Raw genomic sequence first — 9,364 nt, 5'->3', positions numbered from 1 at the left:
AATATCCAGGACACACAGGAACATCAAATCTCCTGGACATCTTCGTACTCGTCCATTGATAGAGAACTTCGCTCTAGTTAGTGTGTCCAATGAATTGATTCACACCCTTTCTCAACGGTCAGCCATTCGGAGAAGCAGTTTGCATCGAAATTTTAACAAAATATCTGCATTTTCATCGTTTTATGATCCAACTAAGACAAGAGATTAATACCTGAAGAATGGAACATTAGCAATTGGGTGTTAGCGAAACATCCTTCAACTCTAGGCAGACATCCGAAGTGTCATGGGTCAAATACAAGCGATACACGACAGTCCAACTCGTTCAGATTTTCAATTTGTATTTCAAGTGCAGTTAATTCTATGCAAAGACCGTCCGAAGACATCGTGTAAATTTTGATAATTGAAATGCACCTAATGTGTCAACAATGCTGAGGCTCTAGAGTCGTCGAAAATTTTGTCCACAGAATGGATGCTTGCAAACAAAGTAGTGGAGGACATTTGTTTAATATTTTGCTTCATGTGTAATACCAGTCTTCGTGTTTCATGTCGACATAATAACACTAGCTGTTTCAAATAAATAAAAATTACGTTCTTTGTGGGACACCCTATTGTTGCTGCCTCAGTGAGTCAGTGTTACCAAGTCCACCCTAGGCAAAAGCAATGAAGCGCCACCTCGGAAACCAAGAAACATCTGTCGTCTGCTGAAAAGTCAGCCAAAACTCTCACCGCATTAACCGCCACTGCTGTGACGTTTCTATCTCTAGCTATGGGTACTACTTGCATTCGAGTGGTTGTCGATGTTAGTCTTGTGGCGTTAGCCAAGATATACCCAAAAATTACGACATGTCTTACGTTTCACATTAAGTAAGGCGTAAACATGAGTTATGCTGATGGTTAATAATAGGCTGCAGATATTTCAATGCCAGTTCCCGTCACAAGCAAATTGAATTTATAATATTCTATTCAAATGGGGTACAAAGCATTGGAAAGGGCCAATAACATACAAAAGAAAAATATCTAGAACAGAATAAAAATTGAACAAAATGTTATTATAATGAGCATTCAATGATTCCGTTTGATTACAGGTCTACAAAACTGTATTTGGATCTCGTCTAGCCAAAGAACTATTACAGCTACCTATATATCTCCATGGGTGATTTAGTTAATGGGTTTGTGAAACTCCGTAATGTTTGTAACATGTAGTGTATCTATATGGGTTTGCCTAATGTTACCTCTGTAAAGGAATTGTCAACCCTACACAAGAGTAAATGTACCCTATCATTTATAACCTACGCCCAGGGATTTCCACAAAACGGTGTACCGTGTTGTGGTTTTCACTTAAATTCTCTTTAGCACATAAACCCCCTCATTCCTACTAAAATGTTACTTGAATCAATCGTAACTTTGATACTGTAAATGATTCATTCTGGAAAAAAACATGTAGGGTGGAAAAGAATTATATAAAAATGAACTACACAAATCGGTTTCCACTATAAATCTTATTTCGAGAGTGATACAATACAGAACATACGTTTTCTCTTTCTTTAAACAATGTCACCCCTTATTGACGGACTCAGAGTTGACTGACACTGATTAGATGCGAGGAAAAGGAAACCTTCACACCGAATGTGCACTTTCAGAAAGAGTTCAGTGGACAAGCAAATGGAACTCACCGTATTTACTGTGAAAGTTTCCTCATCCACCGAACCGGAATGCCCATACCACATATTGAAATACGGAGAAGGGTTGTACTGCACCAATGATCTGCTCGCTGGGGCGTTGGCTGCTGTATATATGATGTACGTGGTGTACCTACAACTGTCTGATTTGAGAGTGGAGAAATTACCAAATAATAGGACAGTACATGAGTCACGGTGCGCACTAGCCAAGTACAGAACTTTGACACAAATATTCTTCTTTAAGGAAATACCTCTGTGTGTGTCAGACACCACAAGGAGATAAAGAATCGTCGTCGGAGTAAACAGGATAGTAACTCTGTTCACAGAGGAAAGACTCCAAGTGTCTCAGAATCTATCTACCAGACTCTATGCTGTGGGCGTCGCCAGCAAAGTCTGCACGTCAAACCCCGAAGTAAAGTGTTTTCAATCGATCCCCGCAGGGAAGTGCATCTCCATGCCATAAGCCATCATCTTCTTGGACAGGCAGTATCTCCGTTTGTGCTCAGGCAACGAATCCCAGCATCTGTTACAAAAACGGTACCTCCTACTACATGCGTAATGGTTCTGACAGCCAACCATTTGAGGCTTATAGTCCTTTCAGAAGATTTTCTGCAAGTTTCCATTTCCCCTCTAACATCCTTGGCACTCTTCCAATTAACCAACTAAATACGTATCTCAGCTTTTCGCTGGGAGGTGTATCCCACGACTTCAAATGAGAAGGTTCCTCTGAGGTCAGCATGCAAAAGAAAAAAAAAGAAAAAAGTTCAAATGGCTGAGTACTATGGGACTTAACTGCTGTGGTCATCAGTCCCCTATAACTTAGAACTACTTAAACCTAACTAACCTAAGGAAATCACACCCATCCATGCCCGAGACAGGATTCGAACCTGCGACCGTAGCAGAAGCTCTGTTTCAGATTGAAGCACCTAGAACTGCTCGGCCACTCGGGCCGGTCGGTCAGTTTGCAACCACCGATCGAGGTACCATACATACCTTCACAGTAAAAGGATGTTTTTTTCCCTCATTACACTCATGATGCTCTTTCGCTAAGTAGGCTGTCTTGAAATTTATTTTGTTCTACCAGAGTGCGGTTTCCCAATTTCAACGGGGCCCTTACGGGGATTCTGCGACCTCGAATGTTGTAAATCGCCGCCTCCTCGCTCTTCACTCTGTTAGGACAATAAATGTCCGCCGATGCAGAAGACGACAACGCTCTTCACATTCCCTCTTTAGCCGATAGTGGCTTCTGAGGATCGTGCAGCCGACGGCGTCCTTTCTGTCAGTGCTCAACTGTAGTAAACTCCCAGACAGGTAGCGCAACGGAAATTGTCAACACAAGGTGTCAGCCGGTGTCAGACAGTGAAATGATAAAAAATCTGATTGTGCCCTTGCAAATTGTAATGAAATCATTGTCTTTTGAAAAAAACTGTTTGCCAGAAACCGGTCACAAAAACTGACAACGGCCGGTAAAGCGATGTGCTGACCATATGCCCTCCGTATCCCCATCCAGTGAGGTCTAATGGGGGTGACACGGTACCAAATGGTTCAAATACCTCTAAGCACAATAGGACTTTAACATCTGAGGTCATCAGTCCCCTATACTTAGAAGTATTTAAAATTAACTAATATAATGACAGCACACACATCGATGCCCGAGGCAGGAATCGAACCTGCGACTGAAGCAGCAGCGCGGTTCCAGACTGAAGCGCCTAGAACCACTCGCCCACAACGGCCGGCACACGGCGACCGGTTTGTACCGTTCAATGCCTGTTCGGAAAGCGTTTTTTGTAGTTTCATTTTGTTTTTTGTCTGTGAGATTATTTTCTCCTCGTGTTTCAAGCGAAGGACTTCAGCCCCTTCCAAAGCTGACGAAGTCACAATTAAGATGGACAGTGTTGGTGGTAGTTACCCCATAAAAATCCTACATTGTCGCTACAAACAAGAAGTGGTTTCGACTTCCAACACATGTCGGTGAATGCGACGACAATTTGTAAAGGCCAAACAAAAGATAAACACTTAAAACGACGTGTGATGCTGAAAAAGTAAATAAACGTAAAAAGATCATTGCAGAAAGGGACGGATGAATTCAAGCAACTTTCGGCAGTGGCCGAAAGTGTCTGTAATGTGCATCAGAGCCAGCCATTGCCTCACAGAGATTAATTTATGACAATCAAAGCAGACTTGATCTGGAGCAGTTGACGTGATATGGATTGGTATCTTGGTCGCTATAGTTACAAGATTAATGAAACCAACGGGTAGTTGAATAGAATTATATAACTATGTTGACTGAACTACATCGTCAATTACTGTCGCAGCGGGTACGGGATCAACGTTAGTGGACTGTGGATCAGCCGAAACCTCTCACTTGGTAGAATTAACTACGTTTCTTGTTACCCCAGATCAGTGATCGAATCTGGATAAGCTGATAACCTCGCCGTTGAGCGCCCGTAAGCATCAACCCCAACCAACGAATCGGGATAAACTGCCATCCAGGCGAATGGCTTGCTGCTCGAAACTTGCACTCCACCATGAGCGCAAGCCAGTGATAGCAGTAACATGCTATGATGAATGTTCCTCTTGCTTCTGTGGGATCTGTGGCAGTAACCCAAGGCAACAGCCGTGGACCATGTATATGTCATTGTCGAACACCTGCATCCCATCATGCTTGATGTCTCCTCCGACGGTGAAGGCATATTCCAGTAGAATCGTGGTACAGCGGTTTGAGGTGCAACTCACGCTTTAATCTTGGCCTCAAGATAACCCTGATTCGAACATGGTGAGACGCAACTGATACACGATCATGGGCCAGCTGCACAGCAACAAACCACAGGCTCATAATTTAAGGGAACAGCATGCCCTGCGAGTATGTATCTGGTGCGACGTATGTCCAGATACTTGCCAAGCACTCATAAAATCATTGAACGAAAAAGTAGCTACCACTTTCCGTTGCAAACTACAGCACACTCTGTTAAACAGTTCGTGACAATGTTTGGCTCATCCTTGTAGGTCATGGCTACACTTACACTGTGTTAAAGTTTGGCGAAAGCAGCTGTGTGGTCTTTTAACTACTGAGTAGCCTGTTACTATAGCTTACAACCATGTTGCGAACGGAAATGCATTGCCAGAAAAATCTCACTATAGTGCGCAACAGAGAAAATATGTAACAATTTTACGAGGTTTGCGTCTCCTAAGTGAGCTTGTGCAAAGCCTATGGACCATCTGCTGTCGAAAGAAGTACATTTAGTCCCTGGGCACGGGCAGTTAGGTCGTCAGAAGACGGTTCGGTGGAGCTCCCCGACTTGCAGCGGTCAGGGAGACCATCCACGGATGGAGACTAAAAAACTACTCTGTAGGAATCAGCATGGGTCTCGAAAAAGACGATCGTATTAAACCCAGCTCACGCTATTCGTCCACGAGACTCAAAGGGCAATAGACACGGCTTTTCAGGCAGATTCCGTGTTTCTTGACTTCCGCAAGGCGTTCGTTACAGTTCCCCACAGTCGTTTAATAAACAAAGTAAGTGCATATGGACTATCAGACCAATTGTGTGATAGGATTGAAGAGTTCCTAGATAGCAGAACGCAGCATGTCATTCTCAATGGAGAGACGTCTTCCGAAATAAGAGTAAGAGTGATTTCAGGTGTGGTACAGGGGAGTGTCGTAGGACCGTTGCTATTCACAATGTGCATAAATGACCTTGTGGATAACATCGGAAGTTCACTGTGGCTTTTTGCGGATGATGCTGTAGTATATCGAGAGGTTGTAACAATGGAAAATTGTACTGAAATGCAGGAGGATCTGCAACGAATTGACGCATGGTGCAGGGAATGGCAATTGAATCTCAATGTAGGCAAGTGTAATGTGCTGCGAATACACAGAAAGATAGATCCCTTATCATTTAGCTACAAAATAGCAGGTCAGCAACTGGAAGCAGTTAATTCCATAAATTATCTGGGAGTGCGCATTAGGAGTGATTTAAAATGGAATGACCATATAAAATTAATCGTCGGTAAAGCAGATGCCAAACTGAAGATTATTGGAAGAATCATAAGGAAGTGCAATCCGAAAACAAAGGAAGTAGGTTACAGTAAACTTGTTCGCCCACTGCTTGAATACTGCTCACCAGTGTGGGATCCGTAGCAGGTAGGGTTGATAGAAGAGATAGAGAAGATCCAACGGAGAGCAGCGCCCTTAGTTACGCGATCATTTAGTTATTGCGAAAGCGAACTCCAGTGGAAGACTCTGCAGGAGAGACGCCCAGTAGTTCGGTACGGGCTTTTGTTGAAGTTTCGGTGACATACCTTCACCGAGGAGTTAAGCAATTGATCCCTCCTACGTATATCTCGCGAAGACATCATGAAGATAAAATCAGGATAAAATCAGAGAGATTAGCGCCCAACAGAGGCATACCGGCAAGATTTCTTTCCACGAACAATACGAGACTGGAATAGAAGGGAGAACCGATAGAGGTACTCAAAGCACCCTCCGCCACACACCGTCAGGTGGCTTGCGGAGTATGGATGTAGATGCAGATGTCTCACCTGATATGTTGCAGCGAGCTGATGTTGTCATTCGCCATTAAAGGATGCCATTTGTGGAAGACGTTTAGAATTTGGTGAGGAGGTTATTCACACAGTGAAGCAGTGGCTCCGCTACCAGGATAGGGATTGGTACCGACAGGGCGCTCACACCCTTTTTTCGCGATGGAGGAAAGCCACAGAACGGGATGGAAATTACGTGGAAATATTGGGTGTGCAGATAAAACACCATTCTTTTGTGTGTGTAATGCTCATTATGTTCAATAAAGAACTGTTGAAGATAAAAAATGCGGTGCATTACTTTCTGGGCAACCATCGTAAAACACACTGCTTGGAAAAAACGTGAATTACGAAGAGGAGTTTGAGAAATGGAAATTTACGAATCGAGGCAGTACGTATATTTTTTCCGGGGCTACAAAATCGAGTCAAATTTATTAAAGCTTGGCAGTACGAGCCCAGTTATCGCTATGAAAATGCATTTCTATAGTGTGGTTGCATACACTGATTCGTTTGCGATGGGAGTCATACAGCTGATGTATCCTGTCCTGGGGCAAGATGGCCCAAAAAATCTTACAGCTGGTCCTCGAAAAGCTGTATACTGGCACAGGGACAGGGTTCACGTCCCAGCTGGTCCACGTCTTCTATCGGAGGCACATTTGGTGATCTTCTGGCCACAGCAGCACCTCAATATCACGCATACATTTCACAGAGGTATGTGCCACATGTGGACGAGAAGTGACTTGTTAAAAATAACACCACTGTTCTGTCGCATGAGAGATAACATGTGAGGACACAGAATGTCCGTGATGTACTCTGGTACCTTCAAAGGGACCTCAATCAGTACCTGCAGTGAGCTTGAAACGTGGCAGTGTGATGTGTACGAATTCCCACGTTCCAGCATAGAGCGATTTTTAATGTGTTATGTCGGTAAATAAGAGTAATTGATTATGGTAGACAGAAATGCGCTTGCTGTACGAGCAGTAAAACAAAAGTATTAGCGAGATCAATTAAGAGTGCTAAATCAGAATTCGGTTCGATATGGAGCGCGAGGCAAGCCGTTGCGAATCACGGATTAGCAGTGCCCAAGATTTCCAGAATGAGCTAGTTGGGTGTCGGCAAGGGGTCTCAGAGACTTGCGTGAACAAGGTGCCGGATAAACACAGATGCGATGGAGGTGAGGAAGATCTAAATTGCAGTACCGATAGGATGACGACCCTCCACATTTAGAAAAATGGTCTAGTCCTACCAGCGCCTTCTAGCACAGTGAAAAATAGACCTTTCAACATACAGAGCAGGTAATAAAGGAGCAGCTAAAAAAAGATGAAATCATAACTCCGTAATTCTACTGCTAGGGAGTCAGTATGGTGAAGTTAAACTTAAGAGGGTTCAGTTTTACGAAAAAGGTGGGGAATGACGACACAGCGGCGCAGTAGGAGGGAAGGGTCGCAGGAACGCCATTGTTAGGGAGTCTGACGAGGACGAGATGGATGGACGACCGGCCGATAGCTCAAATCTCGCAAATGAGTTTTGTATTCTGCTCAAACAGACAGAGTGTCCACTTGTGCAGAGATTGTGCAGTTTTATAGTACTGAACGTTGGACTCATAGAAAAACGTAGTTCACTTAGCAAAGCTCATTCAGAGTACAAACGCGGGTGCTGCTGGGCGTAGTAAGCCTGCTGCTCAACTTGCTCCCGCTGCTTCACTACTCATTTGTGGCCAAGCAACGATCGACGGTAGCGCTTTAGTTACGATGGCTCCTGATTTGATTCGTGGGACGTTAGTGGGGCATTACTGGTTAATTTTGCAGCGTTCCTTTGGGAAAGATCCTGACAGTATTCAGGGAAGACCTGCATGACAGAAACAGCATTATAATATTGAAAGCGCATTTGGGACAGCCTAATTTTTACAAGCCGTATTACAACTTTGAACAGGACCGAAGGGTGCAACAGTGTCGCAAGCGCCACACACAGGGGCATGACCGCACTGCCGTCATCATAATGGATTCTGAGTCGCACTGTATGGATATACTAAGATTTCGGACATGTCCGAAAGAACAGGTACCATCATAGTATATATATAGTTAAGGCTCACCGGCCACTTGACCATCGTTTACTTTTGTGCCAATGCTCAAAAAGTGCCCGAACTCTTACGGAAATCGGCAACGCGCCGCTAGTAATGAGTATAATGGGCGAGGGCTCTACGAATGTAGTGCGGGACAATACGTTGAGAATGTGGGTTTCGCGGGAGGCGTGACAGAGATAAATCCCTGTAGTCACGTTATCCTCTGTGTCCTCGGTGGCTCAGATGCATTGTACTCACTTCGGCGGTAGAGATACTAAAATTGGAACGATACAGAGAAGATTAGCATGGTCCCTGCGTAAGGATGACACGCAAAATCGTGAAGCGTTCCAAATTTTTAAAGCGGCCTTGCATTGGATTAATTTGTATTGTATGGCTACGGGAAGTCGCCTGAACATGGCAAAGTCGGGAGCGATCAACATCGGGAGAGGACTCCCGACAGGACGTGTATCACCATTACAGCCGATCAACAAGATGAAATGCCTAGGAATTATCTTCACTACAGACGTTCGACGCACGGCGGCACTCGAGTTACAGACATCTTCTGCAAACAATTCGTGCGAGTGTCCGAAGTCACAGGTTAAGGGCACTGGATATGATACAACGGGTCACTTTTGCCAACACTTATCTAGCCTCTCGCATCCCCCACCTGGCACAAGTTCTTCCTATGCCGGTGGCGTTGGCCTGCCGTATCCTGGCGGCATTAGGATATTTTGTGAGCACAGTTCTGCTTTTTAAGGTAGAATACGAAACCCTTACCCTTCCTCGTAGTCGTGGAGGTCTTGGACTAGTCCACCTACGCCACCGAGCATTGGATATTTATGTAAACACAATGATAATGATGTGGACACGACACCAGACATGTCTTACGGGCACTTTGATAGACGAACTCGCTCCACCTTCTCGTTCGGCTCCGGTAGCGGTGGTTCACATCTCACCATCGCTTACCCATATGCGAACCTTTTTTGTGGAACACAGTTATGTACGTATGGAACCGCCGACTACCAGGACGGCAGCGGCACGTGATATATATAACATCTTGACTGGACGACGGCCGAATAATGCCG

General features: G+C 44.5%; 1 non-coding gene across 1 annotated transcript; it reads left to right on the top strand.

Annotated features, from left to right (window-relative positions):
- Nucleotides 1–8,532: 8,532 nt before the first annotated feature.
- Nucleotides 8,533–8,636, top strand: LOC126274938 (U6 spliceosomal RNA). Its single transcript, XR_007550482.1, has one exon. It is a non-coding gene; the product is annotated as a U6 spliceosomal RNA (small nuclear RNA).
- Nucleotides 8,637–9,364: the final 728 nt, after the last annotated feature.

Source organism: Schistocerca gregaria, chromosome 5, assembly GCF_023897955.1.
Source record: "Schistocerca gregaria isolate iqSchGreg1 chromosome 5, iqSchGreg1.2, whole genome shotgun sequence".
NCBI classification, from domain to species: domain Eukaryota; kingdom Metazoa; phylum Arthropoda; class Insecta; order Orthoptera; family Acrididae; genus Schistocerca; species Schistocerca gregaria.
The sequence above is the reverse complement of the archived record's forward strand: the minus strand, read 5'-3'. Positions and strand labels throughout refer to the sequence as shown.